This window comes from Leiobunum rupestre, chromosome 2, assembly GCF_980474605.1.
Source record: "Leiobunum rupestre chromosome 2, qqLeiRupe1.1.hap1, whole genome shotgun sequence".
Classification (NCBI taxonomy): Eukaryota; Metazoa; Arthropoda; class Arachnida; order Opiliones; family Sclerosomatidae; genus Leiobunum; species Leiobunum rupestre.
In genome coordinates, this window is record NC_143385.1 from 83,540,377 (window position 1) to 83,565,376 (window position 25,000).

Genomic DNA, 25,000 nt, shown 5'->3' on the forward strand with positions numbered 1-25,000 from the left:
AGAAGAAGAAGACAGCTTCTGACCGACATCGCCATCGCTTGACGACAGCGAATGCTTAGCACTCCGACGCGGATCAGACTTGACACCGGCATCGACGATGGAAGATTCACCGCTACCGGCCCGGACCGGAGAACCTTGAGGAATAGCGACTGAGGCAGGATCGACGACCATCGCTTCACCGTCACCACCACCGCCAGACGCCGCTTCTAAATCACGGGATGCCATCCGGGGCCATAAAGGACACTCCCGAACAACATGTCCCTGCTTCTGGCACTTAAAGCACTTGAAATCAGGACAATGGCGATAAATATGGTCAGGAGAATAACACTTATTACATATTTTCAACTGAGAATCATGTCGGACAGCGTAAAACTTCTCTCGACCAACAGCATCGGCAACTCGTAAGCGATATGGTAATGATGACAGATTCTCAGGTAAGGTAACACGAACGGTACGAAGTCCGCAATAGAATGATGCCTTTTTATGCCACACAAGCGGACCCTTGATTTCACAGCCAAGCGACGTTAATTTGGATAAAACGGCTTCATCAGTCACAAACTCAGGTAAGTCCGAAAAGGCGACAGTCACAGTCTTCGCAGAAACGCTTGAAATTTCATATATCTCACCATCAATATCCAAGCCCGAATCTATAACGCCCTCGACATCGGCCAAAGTCTTCAAGGTGAGAATGTAACCTCCCTCATCACAGACAACTAAAGCAGAAGCACAATCGAGACCAAAGTTCGCAATCACCGCCGTAGACACAACTTCAAAACTTGGTAGATTTCGTTTAAAATCAATAAAAACCGATCTCTTGAATGCGTCCATCCTGGGTAGAAACACCCAGGAGGAATTACCAAATTAATAAATTAACAACTATTGAATTAAATGCACGAATAATAACCGAAAGAAAAATAAATTGGCAAAAAACCCCGCTTAGGCTTAGCGCGACGAAAACACGGAGTGCAAAATCGAACGACCTGCACTCTCCAAAAGCTCGAACGCAACTCCCTGGAGTCACACGCTCTACCGTTGCGCCACCGAACCTCGAAAACACTCCTCTAGTCAGGTTCGACAAAATATGTTGGTAGTTACTCGAAGGAAAATCATACTGTTTCGAACACGTAGCTTTCTGATCTGGAGTCAGACGCGCTACCGTTGCGCCACCGAACCTCAGTAACACTCCTCTGGTCAGGTTCGACAAAATATGTTGGGAGTTACTCGAAGGAAAAACAAACTGACTCGTATGTGATTCGAACACGCAGCCTTCTGATCCGGAGTCAGACGCGCTACCGTTGCGCCACCGAACCTCGATAACACTACTCTGGTCAGGTTCGACAAAATATGTTGGGAGTTACTCGAAGGAAAAAAAAACTAACTCTGACGTGATTCGAACACGTAGCCTTCTGATTTGGAGTCAGACGCGCTACCGTTGCGCCACCGAACCTTGATAACACTTCTCTGGTCAGGTTCGACAAAAAATGTTGGGAGTTACTCGAAGGAAAAACATACTGACTCGGACGTGATTCGAACACGCAGCCTTCTGATCTGGAGTCAAACCGCTACCGTTGCGCCACCGAACCTCGATAACACTTCTCTGGTCAGGTTCGACAAAAAATGTTGGGAGTTACTCGAAGGAAAAACATACTGACTCGGACGTGATTCGAACACGCAGCGTTCTGATCTGGAGTCAGACGCGCTACCGTTGCGCCACCGTACCTCGACAACACTTCTCTGGTTAGGTTCGACAAAATATGTCTGGAGTTACTCGAAGGAAAAACAAACTGACTCTGACGTGATTCGAACACACAGCCTTCTGATCTAGAGTCAGAGGCGCTACCGTAGCGCCACCGAACCTCAGTAACACTCCTCTGGTCAGGTTCGACAAAATATGTTGGGAGTTACTCGAAGGAAAAACAAACTGACTCGTATGTGATTCGAACACGCAGCCTTCTGATCCGGAGTCAGACGCGCTACCGTTGCGCCACCGAACCTCGATAACACTACTCTGGTCAGGTTCGACAAAATATGTTGGGAGTTACTCGAAGGAAAAAAAAACTAACTCTGACGTGATTCGAACACGTAGCCTTCTGATTTGGAGTCAGACGCGCTACCGTTGCGCCACCGAACCTTGATAACACTTCTCTGGTCAGGTTCGACAAAAAATGTTGGGAGTTACTCGAAGGAAAAACATACTGACTCGGACGTGATTCGAACACGCAGCCTTCTGATCTGGAGTCAAACCGCTACCGTTGCGCCACCGAACCTCGATAACACTTCTCTGGTCAGGTTCGACAAAAAATGTTGGGAGTTACTCGAAGGAAAAAATACTGACTCGGACGTGATTCGAACACGCAGCGTTCTGATCTGGAGTCAAACCGCTACCGTCGCGCCACCGAACCTCGATAACACTTCTCTGGTCAGGTTCGACAAAAAATGTTGGGAGTTACTCGAAGGAAAAAATACTGACTCGGACGTGATTCGAACACGCAGCGTTCTGATCTGGAGTCAAACCGCTACCGTTGCGCCACCGACCCTCGATAACACTTCTCTGGTCAGGTTCGACAAAAAATGTTGGGAGTTACTCGAAGGAAAAACATACTGACTCGGACGTGATTCGAACACGCAGCCTTCTGATCTGGAGTCAAACCGCTACCGTTGCGCCACCGAACCTCGATAACACTTCTCTGGTCAGGTTCGACAAAAAATGTTGGGAGTTACTCGAAGGAAAAAATACTGACTCGGACGTGATTCGAACACGCAGCGTTCTGATCTGGAGTAAGACGCGCTACCGTTGCGCCACCGAACCTCGACAACACTCCTCTGGTTAGGTTCGACAAAATATGTTGGGAGTTACTCGAAGGAAAAACAAACTGACTCGGACGTGATTCGAACACGCAGGCTTCTGATCAGGAGTCAGACGCGCTACCGTTGCGCCACCGAACCTCGATAACACTTCTTTGGTCAGGTTCGACAAAAAATGTTGGGAGTTACTCGAAGGAAAAACATACTGACTCGGACGCGATTCGAACACGCAGCCTTCTGATCTGGAGTCAGACGCGCTACCGATGCGCCACCGAACCTCGACAACACTCCTCTGGTTAGGTTCGACAAAATATGTTGGGAGTTACTCGAAGGAAAAACCAAATGACCCGGACGTGATTCGAACACGCAGCCTTCTGATCTGGTGTCAGACCTGCAACCGAACCTAGGTAACACTCCTCTGGTCAGGTTCGCCAAATATGTTAGGATTTAACCGAAGGAAAAACAAACTGACTCGGACGTGACTCGAACACGCAGCCTTCTGATCTGGAGTCAGAAGCGCTACCGTTGCGCCACCGAACCTCGATAACACTTTTCTGGTCAGGTTCGACAAAATATGTTGGGAGTTACTCGAAGGAAAAACAAACTGACTCGGACGTGATTCGAACACGCAGCCTTCTGATCTGGAGTCAGACGCGCTACCGTTGCGCCACCTAACCTCGATAGCACTCCTCTGGTCAGGTTCGACAAAATATGTTGGGAGGGACTCGAAGGAAAAACAAACTGACTCTGACGTGATTCGAACACGCAGCCTTCATATCTGGAGTCAGACGCGCTACCGTTGCGCCACCCAACCTCAATAACGCTCCTCTGATTAGGTTCGACCAAATATGTTGGGAGTTACTCGAAGGAAAAACAAACTGACCCGGAAGGGATTCGAACACGCAGCCTTCTGATCTGGAGTCAGACGCGCTACCGTTGCGCCACCGAACCTCGATAACACTCCTCTGGTCAGGTTCGACACAATATGTTGGGAGTTACTCGAAGGAAAAACAAACTGACTCGGACGTGATTCGAACACGCAGCCTTATGATCTGGAGTCAGACGCGCTACCGTTGCGCCACCGAACCTCGACGACATTCCCCTGGTTAGGTTCGACAAAATATGTTGGGAGTTACTCGAAGGAAAAACAAACTGACTCGGACGTGATTCGAACACGCAGGCCTCTGATCTGGCGTCAGACGCGCAAAAGTTGAGCCACCGAACATTGGCAACACTCCTCTGGTCAGGTTCGACAAAATATGTTGGGAGTTACTCGAAGGAAAAACAAACTGACTCTGACGTGATTCGAACACACAGCCTTCTGATCTGGAGTCAGAGGCGCTACCGTAGCGCCACCGAACCTCGATAACACCCTTCTGGTCAGGTTCGACAAAATATGTTGGGAGTTACTCGAAGGAAAAACAAACTGACTCGGACGTGATTCGAACACGCAGCCTTCTGATCTGGAGTCAGACGCGCTACCGTTGCGCCACCGAACCTCGGTAACACTCCTCTGGTCAGGTTCGACAAAATATGTTGGGAGTTACTCAAAGGAAAAACAAACTGACTCGGACGTGGTTCGAACACGCAGGCTTCTGATTTGGAGTCAGACGCGCTACCGTTGCGCCACCGTACCTCGACGACATTCCCCTGGTTAGGTTCGACAAAATATGTTGGGAGTTACTCGAAGGAAAAACAAACTGACTCGGACGTGATTCGAACACGCAGGCCTCTGATCTGGCGTCAGACGCGCAACCGTTGAGCCACCGAACATTGGCAACACTCCTCTGGTCAGGTTCGACCAAATATGTTGGGAGTTACTCGAAGGAAAAACAAACTGACTCTGACGTGATTCGAACACACAGCCTTCTGATCTGGAGTCAGAGGCGCTACCGTAGCGCCACCGAACCTCGATAACACCCTTCTGGTCAGGTTCGACAAAATATGTTGGGAGTTACTCGAAGGAAAAACAAACTGACTCGGACGTGATTCGAACACGCAGCCTTCTGATCTGGAGTCAGACGCGCTACCGTTGCGCCACCGAACCTCGGTACAACTCCTCTGGTCAAGTTCGACAAAATATGTTGGGAGTTACTCGAAGGAAAAGCAAACTGACTCGGACGTGATTCGAACACGCACCCTTCGGATCTAGATTCAGACGCGCTACCGTTGCGCCACCGAACCTCGGTAACACTCGTCTGGTCAGGTTCGACAAAATATGTTGGGAGTTACTCGAAGGAAAAACATACTGATTCGAACACGCAGCCTTCTGATCTGGAGTCAGACGCGCTACCGTTGCGCCACCGAACTTCGGTAACACTCCTCTAGTCACGTTCGACAAAATATGTTGGGAGTTACTCGAAGGAAAAACCAAATGACCCGGACGTGATTCGAACACGCAGCCTTCTGATCTGGAGTCAGACGCGCAGCCGAACCTAGGTAACACTCCTCTGGTCAGGTTCGCCAAATATGTTAGGAGTTACTCGAAGGAAAAACAAACTGACTCGGACGTGACTCGAACACGCAGCCTTCTGATCTGGAGTCAGAAGCGCTACCGTTGCGCCACCGAACCTCGATAACACTTTTCTGGTCAGGTTCGACAAAATATGTTGGGAGTTACTCGAAGGAAAAACAAACTGACCCGGAAGGGATTCGAACACGCAGCCTTCTGATCTGGAGTCAGACGCGCTACCGTTGCGCCACCAAACCTCGATAACACTCCTCTGGTCAGGTTCGACAAAATATGTTGGGAGTTACTCGAAGGAAAAACAAACTGACTCTGACGTGATTCGAACACACAGCCTTCTGATCTAGAGTCAGAGGCGCTACCATAGCGCCACCGAACCTCGATAACAACCCTCTGGTCAGGTTCGACAAAATATGTTGGGAGTTACTCGAAGAAAAAACAAACTGACTCGGACGTGATTCGAACACGCAGCCTTCTGATCTGGAGTCAGACGCGCTACCGTTGCTCCACCGAACCTCGGTAACAGTCCGCTGGTCAGGTTCGACAAAATATGTTGGGAGTTACTCGAAGGAAAAACCAAATGACCCGGACGTGATTCGAACACGCAGCCTTCTGATCTGGAGTCAGACCTGCAACCGAACCTAGGTAACACTCCTCTGGTCAGGTTCGCCAAATATGTTAGGATTTAACCGAAGGAAAAACAAACTGACTCGGACGTGACTCGAACACGCAGCCTTCTGATCTGGAGTCAGAAGCGCTACCGTTGCGCCACCGAACCTCGATAACACTTTTCTGGTCAGGTTCGACAAAATTTGTTGGGAGTTACTCGAAGGAAAAACAAACTGACTCTGACGTGATTCGAACACGCAGCCTTCATATCAGGAGTCAGACGCGCTACCGTTGCGCCACCGAACCTCAATAACGCTCCTCTGATTAGGTTCGACCAAATATGTTGGGAGTTACTCGAAGGAAAAACAAACTGACCCGGAAGGGATTCGAACACGCAGCTTTCTGATCTGGAGTCAGACGCGCTACCGTTGCGCCACCGAACATTGGCAACACTCCTCTGGTCAGGTTCGACACAATATGTTGGGAGTTACTCGAAGGAAAAACAAACTGACTCGGACGTGATTCGAACACGCAGCCTTATGATCTGGAGTCAGACGCGCTACCGTTGCGCCACCGAACCTCGATAACACTCTTCTGGTCAGGTTCGACAAAATATGTTGGGAGTTACTCGAAGGAAAAACAAACCGACTCGGACGTGATTCGAACACGCAGCCTTCTGATCTGGAGTCAGACGTGCTACCGTTGCGCCACCGAACCTCGGTAACACTCCTCTGGTCAGGTTCGACAAAATATGTTGGGAGTTACTCAAAGGAAAAACAAACTGACTCGGACGTGGTTCGAACACGCAGGCTTCTGATTTGGAGTCAGACGCGCTACCGTTGCGCCACCGTACCTCGACGACATTCCCCTGGTTAGGTTCGACAAAATATGTTGGGAGTTACTCGAAGGAAAAACAAACTGACTCGGACGTGATTCGAACACGCAGGCCTCTGATCTGGCGTCAGACGCGCAACTGTTGAGCCACCGAACATTGGCAACACTCCTCTGGTCAGGTTCGACAAAATATGTTGGGAGTTACTCGAAGGAAAAACAAACTGACTCTGACGTGATTCGAACAAACAGCCTTCTGATCTGGAGTCCAGAGGCGCTACCGTTGCGCCACCGAACCTCGATAACACCCCTCTGGTCAGGTTCGACCAAATATGTTGGGAGTTACTCGAAGGAAAAACCAACTGACTCGGACGTGATTCGAACATGCAGCCTTCTAATCTGGAGTCAGACGCGCTACCGTTGCGCCACCGAACCTCGGTGCAACTCCTCTGGTCAAGTTCGACAAAATATGTTGGGAGTTACTCGAAGGAAAAGCAAACTGACTCTGACGTGATTCGAACACGCAGCCTTCTGTTTGGAGTCAGACGCGCTACCGTTGCGCCACCGAACCTCGATAACACTCCTCTGGTCAGGTTCGACAAAATATGTTGGGAGTTACTCGAAGGTTAAACAAACTGACGCGGACGTGATTCGAACACGCAGGCTTCTGATCAGGAGTCAGACGCGCTACCGTTGCGCCACCGAACATCGGCAACACTCCCCTGGTCAGGTTCGACAAAATATGTTGGGAGTTACTCGAAGGAAAAACAAACTGACTCTGACGTGATTCGAACACGCAGCCTTCTGATTTGGAGTCAGACGCGCTACCGTTGCGCCACCGAACCTCGATAACACTCCTCTGGTCAGGTTCGGCAAAATATGTTTGGAGTTACTCGAAGGAAAAACAAACTGACTCGGACGTGATTCGAACACGCAGGCTTCTGATCTGGCGTCAGACGCGCTACCGTTGAGCCACCGAACATTGGCAGCACTCCTCTGGTCAGGTTCGATAAAATATATTGGGAGTTACTCGAAGGAAAAACAAACTGACTCGGACGTGATTCGAACACGCAGCCTTCTGATCTAGAGTCAGAGGCGCTACCGTAGCGCCACCGAACCTCGATAACACCCCTCTGGTCAGGTTCGACAAAATATGTTGGGAGTTACTCGAAGGAAAAACAAACTAACTCTGACGTGATCCGAACACGCAGCCTTCTGATTAGGAGTCAGACGCGCTACCGTTGCGCCACCGAACCTCGATAACACTTCTCTGGTCAGGTTCGACAAAATATGTTGGGAGTTACTCGAAGGAAAAAAAACTAACTCTGACGTAATCCGAACACGCAGCCTTCTGATTTGGAGTCAGACGCGCTACCGTTGCGCCACCGAACCTCGATAACACTTCTCTGGTCAGGTTCGACAAAAAATGTTGGGAGTTACTCGAAGGAAAAAATACTGACTCGGACGTGATTCGAACACGCAGCGTTCTGATCTGGAGTCAAACCGCTACCGTCGCGCCACCGAACCTCGATAACACTTCTCTGGTCAGGTTCGACAAAAAATGTTGGGAGTTACTCGAAGGAAAAAATACTGACTCGGACGTGATTCGAACACGCAGCGTTCTGATCTGGAGTCAAACCGCTACCGTTGCGCCACCGACCCTCGATAACACTTCTCTGGTCAGGTTCGACAAAAAATGTTGGGAGTTACTCGAAGGAAAAACATACTGACTCGGACGTGATTCGAACACGCAGTCTTCTGATCTGGAGTCAAACCGCTACCGTTGCGCCACCGAACCTCGATAACACTTCTCTGGTCAGGTTCGACAAAAAATGTTGGGAGTTACTCGAAGGAAAAAATACTGACTCGGACGTGATTCGAACACGCAGCGTTTAGATCTGGAGTAAGACGCGCTACCGTTGCGCCACCGAACCTCGACAACACTCCTCTGGTTAGGTTCGACAAAATATGTTGGGAGTTACTCGAAGGAAAAACAAACTGACTCGGACGTGATTCGAACACGCAGGCTTCTGATCAGGAGTCAGACGCGCTACCGTTGCGCCACCGAACCTCGATAACACTTCTTTGGTCAGGTTCGACAAAAAATGTTGGGAGTTACTCGAAGGAAAAACATACTGACTCGGACGTGATTCGAACACGCAGCCTTCTGATCTGGAGTCAGACGCGCTACCGATGCGCCACCGAACCTCGACAACACTCCTCTGGTTAGGTTCGACAAAATATGTTGGGAGTTACTCGAAGGAAAAACCAAATGACCCGGACGTGATTCGAACACGCAGCCTTCTGATCTGGTGTCAGACCTGCAACCGAACCTAGGTAACACTCCTCTGGTCAGGTTCGCCAAATATGTTAGGATTTAACCGAAGGAAAAACAAACTGACTCGGACGTGACTCGAACACGCAGCCTTCTGATCTGGAGTCAGAAGCGCTACCGTTGCGCCACCGAACCTCGATAACACTTTTCTGGTCAGGTTCGACAAAATATGTTGGGAGTTACTCGAAGGAAAAACAAACTGACTCGGACGTGATTCGAACACGCAGCCTTCTGATCTGGAGTCAGACGCGCTACCGTTGCGCCACCGAACCTCGATAGCACTCCTCTGGTCAGGTTCGACAAAATATGTTGGGATGGACTCGAAGGAAAAACAAACTGACTCTGACGTGATTCGAACACGCAGCCTTCATATCTGGAGTCAGACGCGCTACCGTTGCGCCACCGAACCTCAATAACGCTCCTCTGATTAGGTTCGACCAAATATGTTGGGAGTTACTCGAAGGAAAAACAAACTGCCCCGGAAGGGATTCGAACACGCAGCCTTCTGATCTGGAGTCAGACGCGCTACCGTTGCGCCACCGAACCTCGATAACACTCCTCTGGTCAGGTTCGACACAATATGTTGGGAGTTACTCGAAGGAAAAACAAACTGACTCGGACGTGATTCGAACACGCAGCCTTATGATCTGGAGTCAGACGCGCTACCGTTGCGCCACCGAACCTCGACGACATTCCCCTGGTTAGGTTCGACAAAATATGTTGGGAGTTACTCGAAGGAAAAACAAACTGACTCGGACGTGATTCGAACACGCAGGCCTCTGATCTGGCGTCAGACGCGCAACCGTTGAGCCACCGAACATTGGCAACACTCCTCTGGTCAGGTTCGACAAAATATGTTGGGAGTTACTCGAAGGAAAAACAAACTGACTCTGACGTGATTCGAACACACAGCCTTCTGATCTGGAGTCAGAGGCGCTACCGTAGCGCCACCGAACCTCGATAACACCCTTCTGGTCAGGTTCGACAAAATATGTTGGGAGTTACTCGAAGGAAAAACAAACTGACTCGGACGTGATTCGAACACGCAGCCTTCTGATCTGGAGTCAGACGCGCTACCGTTGCGCCACCGAACCTCGGTAACACTCCTCTGGTCAGGTTCGACAAAATATGTTGGGAGTTACTCAAAGGAAAAACAAACTGACTCGGACGTGGTTCGAACACGCAGGCTTCTGATTTGGAGTCAGACGCGCTACCGTTGCGCCACCGTACCTCGACGACATTCCCCTGGTTAGGTTCGACAAAATATGTTGGGAGTTACTCGAAGGAAAAACAAACTGACTCGGACGTGATTCGAACACGCAGGCCTCTGATCTGGCGTCAGACGCGCAACCGTTGAGCCACCGAACATTGGCAACACTCCTCTGGTCAGGTTCGACAAAATATGTTGGGAGTTACTCGAAGGAAAAACAAACTGACTCTGACGTGATTCGAACACACAGCCTTCTGATCTGGAGTCAGAGGCGCTACCGTAGCGCCACCGAACCTCGATAACACCCTTCTGGTCAGGTTCGACAAAATATGTTGGGAGTTACTCGAAGGAAAAACAAACTGACTCGGACGTGATTCGAACACGCAGCCTTCTGATCTGGAGTCAGACGCGCTACCGTTGCGCCACCGAACCTCGGTACAACTCCTCTGGTCAAGTTCGACAAAATATGTTGGGAGTTACTCGAAGGAAAAGCAAACTGACTCGGACGTGATTCGAACACGCACCCTTCGGATCTAGATTCAGACGCGCTACCGTTGCGCCACCGAACCTCGGTAACACTCGTCTGGTCAGGTTCGACAAAATATGTTGGGAGTTACTCGAAGGAAAAACATACTGATTCGAACACGCAGCCTTCTGATCTGGAGTCAGACGCGCTACCGTTGCGCCACCGAACTTCGGTAACACTCCTCTAGTCAGGTTCGACAAAATATGTTGGGAGTTACTCGAAGGAAAAACCAAATGACCCGGACGTGATTCGAACACGCAGCCTTCTGATCTGGAGTCAGACGCGCAGCCGAACCTAGGTAACACTCCTCTGGTCAGGTTCGCCAAATATGTTAGGAGTTACTCGAAGGAAAAACAAACTGACTCGGACGTGACTCGAACACGCAGCCTTCTGATCTGGAGTCAGAAGCGCTACCGTTGCGCCACCGAACCTCGATAACACTTTTCTGGTCAGGTTCGACAAAATATGTTGGGAGTTACTCGAAGGAAAAACAAACTGACCCGGAAGGGATTCGAACACGCAGCCTTCTGATCTGGAGTCAGACGCGCTACCGTTGCGCCACCGAACCTCGATAACACTCCTCTGGTCAGGTTCGACAAAATATGTTGGGAGTTACTCGAAGGAAAAACAAACTGACTCTGACGTGATTCGAACACACAGCCTTCTGATCTAGAGTCAGAGGCGCTACCATAGCGCCACCGAACCTCGATAACAACCCTCTGGTCAGGTTCGACAAAATATGTTGGGAGTTACTCGAAGAAAAAACAAACTGACTCGGACGTGATTCGAACACGCAGCCTTCTGATCTGGAGTCAGACGCGCTACCGTTGCTCCACCGAACCTCGGTAACAGTCCGCTGGTCAGGTTCGACAAAATATGTTGGGAGTTACTCGAAGGAAAAACCAAATGACCCGGACGTGATTCGAACACGCAGCCTTCTGATCTGGAGTCAGACCTGCAACCGAACCTAGGTAACACTCCTCTGGTCAGGTTCGCCAAATATGTTAGGATTTAACCGAAGGAAAAACAAACTGACTCGGACGTGACTCGAACACGCAGCCTTCTGATCTGGAGTCAGAAGCGCTACCGTTGCGCCACCGAACCTCGATAACACTTTTCTGGTCAGGTTCGACAAAATATGTTGGGAGTTACTCGAAGGAAAAACAAACTGACTCGGACGTGATTCGAACACGCAGCCTTCTGATCTGGAGTCAGACGCGCTACCGTTGCGCCACCGAACCTCGATAGCACTCCTCTGGTCAGGTTCGACAAAATTTGTTGGGAGGGACTCGAAGGAAAAACAAACTGACTCTGACGTGATTCGAACACGCAGCCTTCATATCAGGAGTCAGACGCGCTACCGTTGCGCCACCGAACCTCAATAACGCTCCTCTGATTAGGTTCGACCAAATATGTTGGGAGTTACTCGAAGGAAAAACAAACTGACCCGGAAGGGATTCGAACACGCAGCTTTCTGATCTGGAGTCAGACGCGCTACCGTTGCGCCACCGAACATTGGCAACACTCCTCTGGTCAGGTTCGACACAATATGTTGGGAGTTACTCGAAGGAAAAACAAACTGACTCGGACGTGATTCGAACACGCAGCCTTATGATCTGGAGTCAGACGCGCTACCGTTGCGCCACCGAACCTCGATAACACTCTTCTGGTCAGGTTCGACAAAATATGTTGGGAGTTACTCGAAGGAAAAACAAACCGACTCGGACGTGATTCGAACACGCAGCCTTCTGATCTGGAGTCAGACGTGCTACCGTTGCGCCACCGAACCTCGGTAACACTCCTCTGGTCAGGTTCGACAAAATATGTTGGGAGTTACTCAAAGGAAAAACAAACTGACTCGGACGTGGTTCGAACACGCAGGCTTCTGATTTGGAGTCAGACGCGCTACCGTTGCGCCACCGTACCTCGACGACATTCCCCTGGTTAGGTTCGACAAAATATGTTGGGAGTTACTCGAAGGAAAAACAAACTGACTCGGACGTGATTCGAACACGCAGGCCTCTGATCTGGCGTCAGACGCGCAACCGTTGAGCCACCGAACATTGGCAACACTCCTCTGGTCAGGTTCGACAAAATATGTTGGGAGTTACTCGAAGGAAAAACAAACTGACTCTGACGTGATTCGAACAAACAGCCTTCTGATCTGGAGTCCAGAGGCGCTACCGTTGCGCCACCGAACCTCGATAACACCCCTCTGGTCAGGTTCGACCAAATATGTTGGGAGTTACTCGAAGGAAAAACCAACTGACTCGGACGTGATTCGAACATGCAGCCTTCTGATCTGGAGTCAGACGCGCTACCGTTGCGCCACCGAACCTCGGTGCAACTCCTCTGGTCAAGTTCGACAAAATATGTTGGGAGTTACTCGAAGGAAAAGCAAACTGACTCTGACGTGATTCGAACACGCAGCCTTCTGATTTGGAGTCAGACGCGCTACCGTTGCGCCACCGAACCTCGATAACACTCCTCTGGTCAGGTTCGACAAAATATGTTGGGAGTTACTCGAAGGTTAAACAAACTGACGCGGACGTGATTCGAACACGCAGGCTTCTGATCAGGAGTCAGACGCGCTACCGTTGCGCCACCGAACATCGGCAACACTCCTCTGGTCAGGTTCGACAAAATATGTTGGGAGTTACTCGAAGGAAAAACAAACTGACTCTGACGTGATTCGAACACGCAGCCTTCTGATTTGGAGTCAGACGCGCTACCGTTGCGCCACCGAACCTCGATAACACTCCTCTGGTCAGGTTCGGCAAAATATGTTGGGAGTTACTCGAAGGAAAAACAAACTGACTCGGACGTGATTCGAACACGCAGGCTTCTGATCTGGCGTCAGACGCGCTACCGTTGAGCCACCGAACATTGGCAGCACTCCTCTGGTCAGGTTCGATAAAATATATTGGGAGTTACTCGAAGGAAAAACAAACTGACTCGGACGTGATTCGAACACGCAGCCTTCTGATCTGGAGTCAGACGCGCTACCGTTGCGCCACCGAACCTCGGTAACACTCCTCTGGTCAGGTTCGACAAAATATGTTGGGAGTTACTCGAAGGAAAAACAAACTGACTCGGACGTGGTTCGAACACGCAGGCTTCTGATCTGGCGTCAGACGCGCTACCGTTGAGCCACCGAACATTGGCAGCACTCCTCTGGTCAGGTTCGACAAAATATATTGGGAGTTACTCGAAGGAAAAACAAACTGACTCGGACGTGATTCGAACACGCAACCTTCTGATCTGGAGTCAGACGCGCTACCGTTGCGCCACCGAACCTCGGAAACACTCCTCTGGTCAGGTTCGACAAAATATGTTGGGAGTTACTCGAAGGAAAAGCAAACTGACTCGGACGTGCTTCGAACACGCAGCCTTCTGATCTAGATTCAGACGCGCTACCGTTGCGCCACCGAACCTCGATAACCCTCTTCTGGTCAGGTTCGACCAAATACGTTGGGAGTTACTCGAAGGAAAAACAAACTGACTCGGACGTGGTTCGAACACGCAGGCTTCTGATCTGGCGTCAGACGCGCTACCGTTGAGCCACCGAACATTGGCAGCACTCCTCTGGTCAGGTTCGACAAAATATATTGGGAGTTACTCGAAGGAAAAACAAACTGACTCGGACGTGATTCGAACACGCAACCTTCTGATCTGGAGTCACACGCTCTACCGTTGCGGCACCGAACCTTGAAAACACTCCTCTGGTCAGGTTCGACAAAATATGTTGGGAGTTACTCGAAGTAAAAACAAACTGACCCGGACATGATTCGAACACGCAACCTTTTGATCTGGAGTCAGACGCGCTACCGTTGAGCCACCGAACATTGGCAGCACTCCTCTGGTCAGGTTCGACAAAATATATTGGGAGTTACTCGAAGGAAAAACAAACTGACTCGGACGTGATTCGAACACGCAACCTTCTTATCTGGAGTCAGACGCGCTACCATTGCGCCACCGAACCTCGGTAACACTCCTCTGGTCAGGTTCGACAAAATATGTTGGGAGTTACTCGAAGGAAAAGCAAACTGACTCGGACGTGCTTCGAACACGCAGCCTTCTGATCTAGATTCAGACGCGCTACCGTTGCGCCACCGAACCTCGGTAACACTCCTCTAGTCATGTTCGACAAAATATGTTGGGAGTTACTCGAAGGAATAACAAACTGACTCGGACGTGATTCGAACAAGCAGCCTTCTGATCTGGAGTCAGACGCGCTACCGTTACGCCGCCGACCTTCGATAACACTTCTCTGGTCAGGTTCGACAAAATATGTTGGGAGTTACTCGAAGGAAAAACAAACTGACTCTGACGTGATTCGAACACACAGCCTTCTGATCTGGAGTCAGAGGCGCTACCGTTGCGCCACCGAACCTCGATAACACCCTTCTTGTCAGGTTCGACAAAATATGTTGGGAGTTACTCGAAGGAAAAACCAAATGACCCGGACGTGATTCGAACACGCAGCCTTCTGATCTGGAGTCAGACGCGCCACCGAACCTTGGTAACACTTCTCTGGTCAGGTTCGACAAAATATTTTGCGAGTTACTCGAAGGAAAATCAAACTGACTCGGACGTGATTCGAACACGCAGCCTTCTGATCTGGAGTCAGACGCGCTACCGTTGCGCCACCGAACCGCGGTAACACTCCTCTAGTCAGGTTCGACAAAATATGTTGGGAGTTACTCGAAGGAAAAACCAAATGACCCGGACGTGATTCGAACACGCAGCCTTCTGATCTGGAGTCAGACGCGCCACCGAACCTTGGTAACACTCCTCTGGTCAGGTTCGACAAAATATGTTGGGAGTTACTCGAAGGAAAAACATACTGACTCGGACGTGATTCGAACACGCAGCGTTCTGATCTGGAATCAGACGCGCTACTGTTGCGCCACCGTACCTCGACGACATTTCTCTGGTTAGGTTCGACAAAATATGTTGGGAGTTACTCGAAGGAAAAACAAACTGACTCGGACGTGATTCGAACACGCAGGCCTCTGATCTGGCGTCAGACGCGCAACCGTTGAGCCACCGAACATTGGCAACACTCCTCTGGTCAGGTTCGACAAAATATGTTGGGAGTTACTCAAAGGAATAACAAACTGACTCGGACGTGATTCGAACAAGCAGCCTTCTGATCTGGAGTCAGACGCGCTACCGTTACGCCGCCGAACTTCGATAACGCTTCTCTGGTCAGGTTCGACAAAATATGTTGGGAGTTCCTCGAAGGAAAAACAAACTGACTCTGACGTGATTCAAACAAACAGCCTTCTGATCTGGAGTCAGAGGCGCTACCGTTGCGCCACCGAACCTCGATAACACCGCTCTGGTCAGGTTCGACAAAATATGTTGGGAGTTACTCGAAGGAAAAGCAAACTGACTCGGACGTGCTTCGAACACGCAGCCTTCTGATCTAGATTCAGACGCGCTACCGTTGAGCCACCGAACATTGGCAGCACTCCTCTGGTCAGGTTCGACAAAATATATTGGGAGTTACTCGAAGGAAAAACAAACTGACTCGGACGTGATTCGAACACGCAACCTTCTGATCTGGAGTCACACGCTCTACCGTTGCGCCACCGAACCTTGAAAACACTCCTCTGGTCAGGTTCGACAAAATATGTTGGGAGTTACTCGAAGTAAAAACAAACTGACTCGGACGTGATTCGAACACGCAGCCTTCTGATCTGGAGTCAGACGCGCTACCGTTGCGCCACCGAACGTCGGTGCAACCCCTCTGGTCAAGTTCGACAAAATATGTTGGGAGTTACTCGAAGGAAAAGCAAACTGACTCTGACGTGATTCGAACACGCAGCCTTCTGATCTAGATTCAGACGCGCTACCGTTGCGCCACCGAACCTCGATAACACTCCTCTGGTCAGGTTCGACAAAATATGTTGGGAGTTACTCGAAGGTTAAACAAACTGACGCGGACGTGATTCGAACACGCAGGCTTCTGATCAGGAGTCAGACGCGCTACCGTTGAGCCACCGAACATCGGCAATACTCCTCTGGTCAGGTTCGACAAAATATGTTGGGAGTTACTCGAAGGAAAAACAAACTGACTCTGACGTGATTCGAACACGCAGCCTTCTGATTTGGAGTCAGACGCGCTACCGTTGCGCCACCGAACCTCGATAACACTCCTCTGGTCAGGTTCGACAAAATATGTTGGGAGTTACTCGAAGGAAAAACAAACTGACTCGGACGTGATTCGAACACGCAGGTTCTGATCTGGCGTCAGACGCGCTACCGTTGAGCCACCGAACATTGGCAGCACTCCTCTGGTCAGGTTCGACAAAATATATTGGGAGTTACTCGAAGGAAAAACAAACTGACTCGGACGTGATTCGAACACGCAACCTTCTGATCTGGAGTCACACGCTCTACCGTTGCGGCACCGAACCTTGAAAACACTCCTCTGGTCAGGTTCGACAAAATATGTTGGGAGTTACTCGAAGTAAAAACAAACTGACCCGGACATGATTCGAACACGCAACCTTTTGATCTGGAGTCAGACGCGCTACCGTTGAGCCACCGAACATTGGCAGCACTCCTCTGGTCAGGTTCGACAAAATATATTGGGAGTTACTCGAAGGAAAAACAAACTGACTCGGACGTGATTCGAACACGCAACCTTCTTATCTGGAGTCAGACGCGCTACCATTGCGCCACCGAACCTCGGTAACACTCCTCTGGTCAGGTTCGACAAAATATGTTGGGAGTTACTCGAAGGAAAAGCAAACTGACTCGGACGTGCTTCGAACACGCAGCCTTCTGATCTAGATTCAGACGCGCTACCGTTGCGCCACCGAACCTCGGTAACACTCCTCTAGTCATGTTCGACAAAATATGTTGGGAGTTACTCGAAGGAATAACAAACTGACTCGGACGTGATTCGAACAAGCAGCCTTCTGATCTGGAGTCAGACGCGCTACCGTTACGCCGCCGACCTTCGATAACACTTCTCTGGTCAGGTTCGACAAAATATGTTGGGAGTTACTCGAAGGAAAAACAAACTGACTCTGACGTGATTCGAACACACAGCCTTCTGATCTGGAGTCAGAGGCGCTACCGTTGCGCCACCGAACCTCGATAACACCCTTCTTGTCAGGTTCGACAAAATATGTTGGGAGTTACTCGAAGGAAAAACCAAATGACCCGGACGTGATTCGAACACGCAGCCTTCTGATCTGGAGTCAGACGCGCCACCGAACCTTGGTAACACTTCTCTGGTCAGGTTCGACAAAATATTTTGCGAGTTACTCGAAGGAAAATCAAACTGACTCGGACGTGATTCGAACACGCAGCCTTCTGATCTGGAGTCAGACGCGCTACCGTTGCGCCACCGAACCGCGGTAACACTCCTCTAGTCAGGTTCGACAAAATATGTTGGGAGTTACTCGAAGGAAAAACCAAATGACCCGGACGTGATTCGAACACGCAGCCTTCTGATCTGGAGTCAGACGCGCCACCGAACCTTGGTAACACTCCTCTGGTCAGGTTCGACAAAATATGTTGGGAGTTACTCGAAGGAAAAACATACTGACTCGGACGTGATTCGAACACGCAGCGTTCTGATCTGGAATCAGACGCGCTACTGTTGCGCCACCGTACCTCGACGACATTTCTCTGGTTAGGTTCGACAAAATATGTTGGGAGTTACTCGAAGGAAAAACAAACTGACTCGGACGTGATTCGAACACGCAGGCCTCTGATCTGGCGTCAGACGCGCAACCGTTGAGCCACCGAACATTGGCAACACTCCTCTGGTCAGGTTCGACAAAATATGTTGGGAGTTACTCAAAGGAATAACAAACTGACTCGGACGTGATTCGAACAAGCAGCCTTCTGATCTGGAGTCAGACGCGCTACCGTTACGCCGCCGAACTTCGATAACGCTTCTCTGGTCAGGTTCGACAAAATATGTTGGGAGTTCCTCGAAGGAAAAACAAACTGACTCTGACGTGATTCAAACAAACAGCCTTCTGATCTGGAGTCAGAGGCGCTACCGTTGCGCCACCGAACCTCGATAACACCGCTCTGGTCAGGTTCGACAAAATATGTTGGGAGTTACTCGAAGGAAAAGCAAACTGACTCGGACGTGCTTCGAACACGCAGCCTTCTGATCTAGATTCAGACGCGCTACCGTTGAGCCACCGAACATTGGCAGCACTCCTCTGGTCAGGTTCGACAAAATATATTGGGAGTTACTCGAAGGAAAAACAAACTGACTCGGACGTGATTCGAACACGCAACCTTCTGATCTGGAGTCACACGCTCTACCGTTGCGCCACCGAACCTTGAAAACACTCCTCTGGTCAGGTTCGACAAAATATGTTGGGAGTTACTCGAAGTAAAAACAAACTGACTCGGACGTGATTCGAACACGCAGCCTTCTGATCTGGAGTCAGACGCGCTACCGTTGCGCCACCGAACGTCGGTGCAACCCCTCTGGTCAAGTTCGACAAAATATGTTGGGAGTTACTCGAAGGAAAAGCAAACTGACTCTGACGTGATTCGAACACGCAGCCTTCTGATCTAGATTCAGACGCGCTACCGTTGCGCCACCGAACCTCGATAACACTCCTCTGGTCAGGTTCGACAAAATATGTTGGGAGTTACTCGAAGGTTAAACAAACTGACGCGGACGTGATTCGAACACGCAGGCTTCTGATCAGGAGTCAGACGCGCTACCGTTGAGCCACCGAACATCGGCAATACTCCTCTGGTCAGGTTCGACAAAATATGTTGGGAGTTACTCGAAGGAAAAACAAACTGACTCTGACGTGATTCGAACACGCAGCCTTCTGATTTGGAGTCAGACGCGCTACCGTTGCGCCACCGAACCTCGATAACACTCCTCTGGTCAGGTTCGACAAAATATGTTGGGAGTTACTCGAAGGAAAAACAAACTGACTCGGACGTGATTCGAACACGCAGGTTCTGATCTGGCGTCAGACGCGCTACCGTTGAGCCACCGAACATTGGCAGCACTCCTCTGGTCAGGTTCGACAAAATATATTGGGAGTTACTCGAAGGAAAAACAAACCGACTCGGACGTGATTCGAACACGCAACCTTCTTATCTGGAGTCAGACGCGCTACCGTTGCGCCACCGAACCTCGGTAACACTCCTCTGGTCAGGTTCGACAAAATATGTTGGGAGTTACTCGAAGGAAAAGCAAACTGACTCGGACGTGCTTCGAACACGCAGCCTTCTGATCTAGATTCAGACGCGCTACCGTTGCGCCACCGAACCTAGGTAACACTCCTCTAGTCATGTTCGACAAAATATGTTGGGAGTTACTCGAAGGAATAACAAACTGACTCGGACGTGATTCGAACAAGCAGCCTTCTGATCTGGAGTCAGACGCGCTACCGTTACGCCGCCGACCTTCGATAACACTTCTCTGGTCAGGTTCGACAAAATATGTTGGGAGTTACTCGAAGGAAAAACAAACTGACTCTGACGTGATTCGAACACACAGCCTTCTGATCTGGAGTCAGAGGCGCTACCGTTGCGCCACCGAACCTCGATTACACCCCTCTTGTCAGGTTCGACAAAATATGTTGGGAGTTACTCGAAGGAAAAACCAAATGACCCGGACGTGATTCGAACACGCAGCCTTCTGATCTGGAGTCAGACGCGCCACCGAACCTTGGTAACACTTCTCTGGTCAGGTTCGACAAAATATGTTGGGAGTTACTCGAAGGAAAATCAAACTGACTCGGACGTGATTCGAACACGCAGCCTTCTGATCTGGAGTCAGACGCGCTACCGTTGCGCCACCGAACCGCGGTTCAACTCCTCTGGTCAAGTTCGACAAAATATGTTGGGAGTTACTCGAAGGAAAAGCAAACTGACTCGGACGTGCTTCGAACACGCAGCCTTCTGATCTAGATTCAGACGCGCTACCGTTGCGCCACCGAACCTCGGTAACACTCCTCTAGTCAGGTTCGACAAAATATGTTGGGAGTTACTCGAAGGAAAAACCAAATGACCCGGACGTGATTCGAACACGCAGCCTTCTGATCTGGAGTCAGACGCGCCACCGAACCTTGGTAACACTCCTCTGGTCAGGTTCGACAAAATATGTTGGGAGTTACTCGAAGGAAAAACAAACTGACTCGGATGTGATTCGAACACGCAGCCTTCTGATCTGGAGTCAGACGCGCTACCGTTGCGCCACCGAACCTCCATAACACTCCTCTGGTCAGATTCGGCCAAATATGTTGGGAGTTACTCGAAGGAAAAACCAAATGACCCGGACGTGATTCGAACACGCAGCCTTCTGATCTGGAGTCAGACGCGCCACCGAACCTTGGTAACACTCCTCTGGTCAGGTTCGACAAAATATGTTGGGAGTTACTCGAAGGAAAAACCAAATGACCCGGACGTGATTCGAACACGCAGCCTTCTGATCTGGAGTCAGACGCGCCACCGAACCTTGGTAACACTCCTCTGGTCAGGTTCGACAAAATATGTTGGGAGTTACTCGAAGGAAAAACATACTGATTCGAACACGCAGCCTTCTTATCTGGAGTCAGACGTGCTACCGATGCGCCACCGAACTTCGGTAACACTCCTCTAGTCAGGTTCGACAAAATATGTTGGGAGTTTCTCGAAGGAAAAACCAAATGACCCGGACGTGATTCGAACACCCAGCCTTCTGATCTGGAGTCAGACGCGCTACCGATGCGCCACCGAACCTTGGTAACACTCCTCTGGTCAGGTTCGACAAAATATGTTGGGAGTTACTCGAAGGAAAAACAAACTGACTCGGACGTGATTCGAACACGCAGCCTTCTGATCTGGAGTCAGACGCGCTACCGTTGCGCCACCGAACCTCCATAACACTCCTCTGGTCAGGTTCGACAAAATATGTTGGGAGTTACTCGAAGGAAAAACCAAATGAACCGGACGTGATTCGAACACGCAGCCTTCTGATCTGGAGTCAGACGCGCCACCGAACCTTGGTAACACTCCTCTGGTCAGGTTCGACAAAATATGTTGGGAGTTACTCGAAGGAAAAACATACTGATTCGAACACGCAGCCTTCTTATCTGGAGTCAGACGTGCTACCGATGCGCCACCGAACTTCGGTAACACTCCTCTAGTCAGGTTCGACAAAATATGTTGGGAGTTACTCGAAGGAAAAACCAAATGACCCGGACGTGATTCGAACACGCAGCCTTCTGATCTGGAGTCAGACGCGCTACCGATGCGCCACCGAACCTTGGTAACACTCCTCTGGTCAGGTTCGACAAAATATGTTGGGAGTTACTCGAAGGAAAAACAAACTGACTCGGACGTGATTCGAACACGCAGCCTTCTGATCTGGAGTCAGACGCGCTACCGTTGCGCCACCGAACCTCCATAACACTCCTCTGCTCAGATTCGACCAAATATGTTGGTAGTTACTCGAAGGAAAAACAAACTGACTCGGACATGATTCGAACACGCAGCCTTCATATCTGGAGTCAGACGCGCTACCATTGCGCCACCGAACCTCCATAACACTGCTCTGGTCAGATTCGACCAAATATGTTGGTAGTTACTCGAAGGAAAAACAAACTGACTCGGACGTGATTCGAACACGCAGGCTTCTGATCAGGAGTCAGACGCGCTACCGTTGAGCCACCGAACATCGCCAATACTCCTCTGGTCAGGTTCGACAAAATATGTTGGGAGTTACTCGAAGGAAAAACAAACTGACTCTGACGTGATTCGAACACGCAGCCTTCTGATTTGGAGTCAGACGCGCTACCGTTGCGCCACCGAACCTCAATAACACCCCTCTTGTCAGGTTCGACAAAATATGTTGGGAGTTACTCGAAGGAAAAACAAACTGACTCGGACGTGATTCGAACACGCAGCCTTCTAATCTGGAGTCAGACGCGCTACCGTTGCGCCACCGAACCTCGGTCAAACTCTTCTGGTCAGGTTCGACAAAATATGTTGGGAGTTACTCGAAGGAAAAACAAACTGACTCGGATGTGATTCGAACACGCAGCCTTCTGATCTGGAGTCAGACGCGCTACCGTTGCGCCACCGAACCTCGATGAAGCTCCTCTGGTCAGGTTCGACAAAATATGTTGGGAGTTACTCGAAGGAAAAACTAACTGACCCGGACGTGATTCGAACACGCAGCCTTTTGATCTGGAGTCAGACGCGCTACCGTTGCGCCACCGAGCCTCGAAAACACTGCTCTTGTCAGGTTCGACAAAATATGTTGGGAGTTACTCGAAGTAAAAACAAACTGACCCGGACGTGATTCGAACACGCAGCCTTCTGATCTGGAGTCAGACGCGCTACCGTTGCGCCACCGAACCTCCATAACACTCCTCTGGTCAGATTCGACCAAATATGTTGGTAGTTACTCGAAAGAAAAACAAACTGACTCGGACGTGATTCGAACACGCAGCCTACTGATCTGGAGTGAGACGCGCTACTGTTGCGCCACCGACCCACGGTAATATAGCCCAGGTTAAGTTCAACAAAAGATGTTGTGAGTTACTCAAAATGAAGTACATTTTATACAATATAATTTTTTTAGGAAACAATTTGCAGGGTCTTTTTAGCTGCTTTTATATTTTGGTTTGGTTCTAGAAATAGTTGATTTAAAAACTTCATTCGAATAAAAGTACGCATTTTTAAAAAAGTTACTATTTGGTCTCTTGTGTATATCGTAAATTTGTTACACACCTTATCCGCAACATTTCGAACAATTCCAAGCTCATTTGACATTGTCGTTTTATAATGGTGGTTAAGAAAAATGGTTTCAAATTGTTTAACATCTTTTAAAAATTTACTTGATGATACAATTATTCCACCATACGAGAGTTGCGTGACCCACGAAGGAACTGCGTAATCATGCTCTAACACGGATCTGCATTGAGATTTTTAATTTAAGTTTGGGCATTTACCAACATATTTCTTCGTAACCGAAACCGCTTAATATTCTATACCCCCTTCTTCACGTTGATTAAAATCATACATGGGCTTATTTGTTTCAAGGTTCTGATTCTCTTTATTTCTCCTTGGTGTTGTTAGTGGTGAAGCCTGAAAGGTACTTGTTCTTGTTGTACTCGTTTTGGACGGAGAAAGTGTTATAATCTGAACGAAATTGCTAATAGTATTTAGTTTAGGTCGAATCACTGGCATTGACTCGAATGGAGTTTGGTTTGTACTATCACAGTTTTCCATTGAATCTAAGCCAGCATTGAAAATTAAGTCAATTTCAACCGCATCATCAATTTCTTCTAAATCGGTTTGTTCAAATACTTTTGTAACCAAGTATTCATCGTTGGCCTGTGATTGTGAGTTGGAATTTATTTGTAGGATTCCGAGGATTTTTCCCAGAATAATCATTTAAATTTGGGCTATCGCTTTTAATGGTGTCGGGTGATCAACAAGCAAACCACGTATTCGAAGTTGGGAAAAGAAATTTTCCAAACAGTCCTGATTTACACGGTGCGTTAAAATATAATTAAATCCATACTTATACTTTAGATCGTACCAGAGAGATATAAGTGATTTTTTGGATATAATAATTCCTTTTTGAAAAGGCTGCAAGCTGTTTAACGCCACCTTTTTTGTTGAAACACTATCAATTGCACGAGGTTTGTCATTTTTCTAAAGCTGTGGACTGCTCTTTCAAATTCACACCATACCCACTTTTGATACCAATATTTTTGCAGTATTTATTCATGACATCGAACCAACTGTTTACGGTTTCAAGGAACTCTACTGTTGTTGATCGCGATTCTTCTTCATCTTCATCTGGTAACTCAATTTTAGGCAGTCTTTTAACAGCTGCAGCCACAGTACCTGACATTAGCTCCGTAGCTAAGCGAACGTTTTGTCGCTGTATTTTGACACACTCAAGGTGAAGTTTCGTTAGCTTGTGGCACGTCTTCAATTCAGCTCTGTCCTGCTTAAATACAGTTACAACGAAATCTTTTTTAATAGTTACTCCGTCTAAATCAAATCCTGTGTCCAAAATCCAATTTCTGACTAGTTTCAATGCGTGCGGTGCATCAGCGAAACAGTAATTTTATCATTTGAAAGAGCTGGTTCTATTTAGATTTATACCAAGTTCACGCCAAAGTTCCATGTTTCCACCTCCCATATCGTTGACGAAAGCGGCAAAAGTAAATCTAGCTTTTTGCAACTCCATAAAGGCGCTTTATAAAA

The 25,000-nt window shown here is 49.1% G+C and overlaps 34 non-coding genes across 34 annotated transcripts; all 34 read right to left on the minus strand.

Moving 5' to 3' along the window:
- Nucleotides 1-1,238: 1,238 nt before the first annotated feature.
- On the minus strand, nt 1,239-1,310 carry TRNAR-CCG (transfer RNA arginine (anticodon CCG)). Its single transcript has one exon. It is a non-coding gene; the product is annotated as a tRNA-Arg (tRNA).
- A 612-nt stretch (nt 1,311-1,922) lies between these two features.
- TRNAR-CCG (transfer RNA arginine (anticodon CCG)) lies at nt 1,923-1,994 on the minus strand. The gene has a single exon. It is a non-coding gene; the product is annotated as a tRNA-Arg (tRNA).
- An 880-nt stretch (nt 1,995-2,874) lies between these two features.
- Nucleotides 2,875-2,946, minus strand: TRNAR-CCU (transfer RNA arginine (anticodon CCU)). Its single transcript has one exon. It is a non-coding gene; the product is annotated as a tRNA-Arg (tRNA).
- A 327-nt stretch (nt 2,947-3,273) lies between these two features.
- Nucleotides 3,274-3,345, minus strand: TRNAW-CCA (transfer RNA tryptophan (anticodon CCA)). Its single transcript has one exon. It is a non-coding gene; the product is annotated as a tRNA-Trp (tRNA).
- A 476-nt stretch (nt 3,346-3,821) lies between these two features.
- Nucleotides 3,822-3,893, minus strand: TRNAW-CCA (transfer RNA tryptophan (anticodon CCA)). The gene has a single exon. It is a non-coding gene; the product is annotated as a tRNA-Trp (tRNA).
- Nucleotides 3,894-4,232: 339 nt separating this feature from the next.
- Nucleotides 4,233-4,304, minus strand: TRNAW-CCA (transfer RNA tryptophan (anticodon CCA)). Its single transcript has one exon. It is a non-coding gene; the product is annotated as a tRNA-Trp (tRNA).
- A 476-nt stretch (nt 4,305-4,780) lies between these two features.
- Nucleotides 4,781-4,852, minus strand: TRNAW-CCA (transfer RNA tryptophan (anticodon CCA)). The gene has a single exon. It is a non-coding gene; the product is annotated as a tRNA-Trp (tRNA).
- A 453-nt stretch (nt 4,853-5,305) lies between these two features.
- On the minus strand, nt 5,306-5,377 carry TRNAW-CCA (transfer RNA tryptophan (anticodon CCA)). Its single transcript has one exon. It is a non-coding gene; the product is annotated as a tRNA-Trp (tRNA).
- Nucleotides 5,378-5,978: 601 nt separating this feature from the next.
- TRNAW-CCA (transfer RNA tryptophan (anticodon CCA)) lies at nt 5,979-6,050 on the minus strand. Its single transcript has one exon. It is a non-coding gene; the product is annotated as a tRNA-Trp (tRNA).
- Nucleotides 6,051-6,389: 339 nt separating this feature from the next.
- TRNAW-CCA (transfer RNA tryptophan (anticodon CCA)) lies at nt 6,390-6,461 on the minus strand. Its single transcript has one exon. It is a non-coding gene; the product is annotated as a tRNA-Trp (tRNA).
- An 887-nt stretch (nt 6,462-7,348) lies between these two features.
- TRNAR-CCU (transfer RNA arginine (anticodon CCU)) lies at nt 7,349-7,422 on the minus strand. Its single transcript has one exon. It is a non-coding gene; the product is annotated as a tRNA-Arg (tRNA).
- A 1,289-nt stretch (nt 7,423-8,711) lies between these two features.
- TRNAR-CCU (transfer RNA arginine (anticodon CCU)) lies at nt 8,712-8,783 on the minus strand. Its single transcript has one exon. It is a non-coding gene; the product is annotated as a tRNA-Arg (tRNA).
- A 327-nt stretch (nt 8,784-9,110) lies between these two features.
- TRNAW-CCA (transfer RNA tryptophan (anticodon CCA)) lies at nt 9,111-9,182 on the minus strand. Its single transcript has one exon. It is a non-coding gene; the product is annotated as a tRNA-Trp (tRNA).
- Nucleotides 9,183-9,247: 65 nt separating this feature from the next.
- On the minus strand, nt 9,248-9,319 carry TRNAW-CCA (transfer RNA tryptophan (anticodon CCA)). The gene has a single exon. It is a non-coding gene; the product is annotated as a tRNA-Trp (tRNA).
- Nucleotides 9,320-9,658: 339 nt separating this feature from the next.
- Nucleotides 9,659-9,730, minus strand: TRNAW-CCA (transfer RNA tryptophan (anticodon CCA)). The gene has a single exon. It is a non-coding gene; the product is annotated as a tRNA-Trp (tRNA).
- Nucleotides 9,731-10,069: 339 nt separating this feature from the next.
- On the minus strand, nt 10,070-10,141 carry TRNAW-CCA (transfer RNA tryptophan (anticodon CCA)). Its single transcript has one exon. It is a non-coding gene; the product is annotated as a tRNA-Trp (tRNA).
- Nucleotides 10,142-10,617: 476 nt separating this feature from the next.
- On the minus strand, nt 10,618-10,689 carry TRNAW-CCA (transfer RNA tryptophan (anticodon CCA)). Its single transcript has one exon. It is a non-coding gene; the product is annotated as a tRNA-Trp (tRNA).
- A 453-nt stretch (nt 10,690-11,142) lies between these two features.
- Nucleotides 11,143-11,214, minus strand: TRNAW-CCA (transfer RNA tryptophan (anticodon CCA)). Its single transcript has one exon. It is a non-coding gene; the product is annotated as a tRNA-Trp (tRNA).
- Nucleotides 11,215-11,815: 601 nt separating this feature from the next.
- On the minus strand, nt 11,816-11,887 carry TRNAW-CCA (transfer RNA tryptophan (anticodon CCA)). The gene has a single exon. It is a non-coding gene; the product is annotated as a tRNA-Trp (tRNA).
- Nucleotides 11,888-11,952: 65 nt separating this feature from the next.
- Nucleotides 11,953-12,024, minus strand: TRNAW-CCA (transfer RNA tryptophan (anticodon CCA)). Its single transcript has one exon. It is a non-coding gene; the product is annotated as a tRNA-Trp (tRNA).
- A 339-nt stretch (nt 12,025-12,363) lies between these two features.
- TRNAW-CCA (transfer RNA tryptophan (anticodon CCA)) lies at nt 12,364-12,435 on the minus strand. The gene has a single exon. It is a non-coding gene; the product is annotated as a tRNA-Trp (tRNA).
- An 888-nt stretch (nt 12,436-13,323) lies between these two features.
- Nucleotides 13,324-13,397, minus strand: TRNAR-CCU (transfer RNA arginine (anticodon CCU)). Its single transcript has one exon. It is a non-coding gene; the product is annotated as a tRNA-Arg (tRNA).
- Nucleotides 13,398-13,734: 337 nt separating this feature from the next.
- TRNAW-CCA (transfer RNA tryptophan (anticodon CCA)) lies at nt 13,735-13,806 on the minus strand. The gene has a single exon. It is a non-coding gene; the product is annotated as a tRNA-Trp (tRNA).
- A 202-nt stretch (nt 13,807-14,008) lies between these two features.
- TRNAW-CCA (transfer RNA tryptophan (anticodon CCA)) lies at nt 14,009-14,080 on the minus strand. Its single transcript has one exon. It is a non-coding gene; the product is annotated as a tRNA-Trp (tRNA).
- Nucleotides 14,081-15,367: 1,287 nt separating this feature from the next.
- On the minus strand, nt 15,368-15,439 carry TRNAW-CCA (transfer RNA tryptophan (anticodon CCA)). Its single transcript has one exon. It is a non-coding gene; the product is annotated as a tRNA-Trp (tRNA).
- Nucleotides 15,440-16,452: 1,013 nt separating this feature from the next.
- On the minus strand, nt 16,453-16,526 carry TRNAW-CCA (transfer RNA tryptophan (anticodon CCA)). The gene has a single exon. It is a non-coding gene; the product is annotated as a tRNA-Trp (tRNA).
- Nucleotides 16,527-18,084: 1,558 nt separating this feature from the next.
- On the minus strand, nt 18,085-18,156 carry TRNAW-CCA (transfer RNA tryptophan (anticodon CCA)). Its single transcript has one exon. It is a non-coding gene; the product is annotated as a tRNA-Trp (tRNA).
- Nucleotides 18,157-19,169: 1,013 nt separating this feature from the next.
- On the minus strand, nt 19,170-19,243 carry TRNAW-CCA (transfer RNA tryptophan (anticodon CCA)). The gene has a single exon. It is a non-coding gene; the product is annotated as a tRNA-Trp (tRNA).
- A 1,284-nt stretch (nt 19,244-20,527) lies between these two features.
- Nucleotides 20,528-20,599, minus strand: TRNAW-CCA (transfer RNA tryptophan (anticodon CCA)). The gene has a single exon. It is a non-coding gene; the product is annotated as a tRNA-Trp (tRNA).
- Nucleotides 20,600-21,579: 980 nt separating this feature from the next.
- TRNAW-CCA (transfer RNA tryptophan (anticodon CCA)) lies at nt 21,580-21,651 on the minus strand. Its single transcript has one exon. It is a non-coding gene; the product is annotated as a tRNA-Trp (tRNA).
- Nucleotides 21,652-22,105: 454 nt separating this feature from the next.
- On the minus strand, nt 22,106-22,177 carry TRNAW-CCA (transfer RNA tryptophan (anticodon CCA)). Its single transcript has one exon. It is a non-coding gene; the product is annotated as a tRNA-Trp (tRNA).
- A 476-nt stretch (nt 22,178-22,653) lies between these two features.
- TRNAW-CCA (transfer RNA tryptophan (anticodon CCA)) lies at nt 22,654-22,725 on the minus strand. The gene has a single exon. It is a non-coding gene; the product is annotated as a tRNA-Trp (tRNA).
- A 202-nt stretch (nt 22,726-22,927) lies between these two features.
- Nucleotides 22,928-22,999, minus strand: TRNAW-CCA (transfer RNA tryptophan (anticodon CCA)). Its single transcript has one exon. It is a non-coding gene; the product is annotated as a tRNA-Trp (tRNA).
- Nucleotides 23,000-23,064: 65 nt separating this feature from the next.
- TRNAW-CCA (transfer RNA tryptophan (anticodon CCA)) lies at nt 23,065-23,136 on the minus strand. Its single transcript has one exon. It is a non-coding gene; the product is annotated as a tRNA-Trp (tRNA).
- Nucleotides 23,137-25,000: the final 1,864 nt, after the last annotated feature.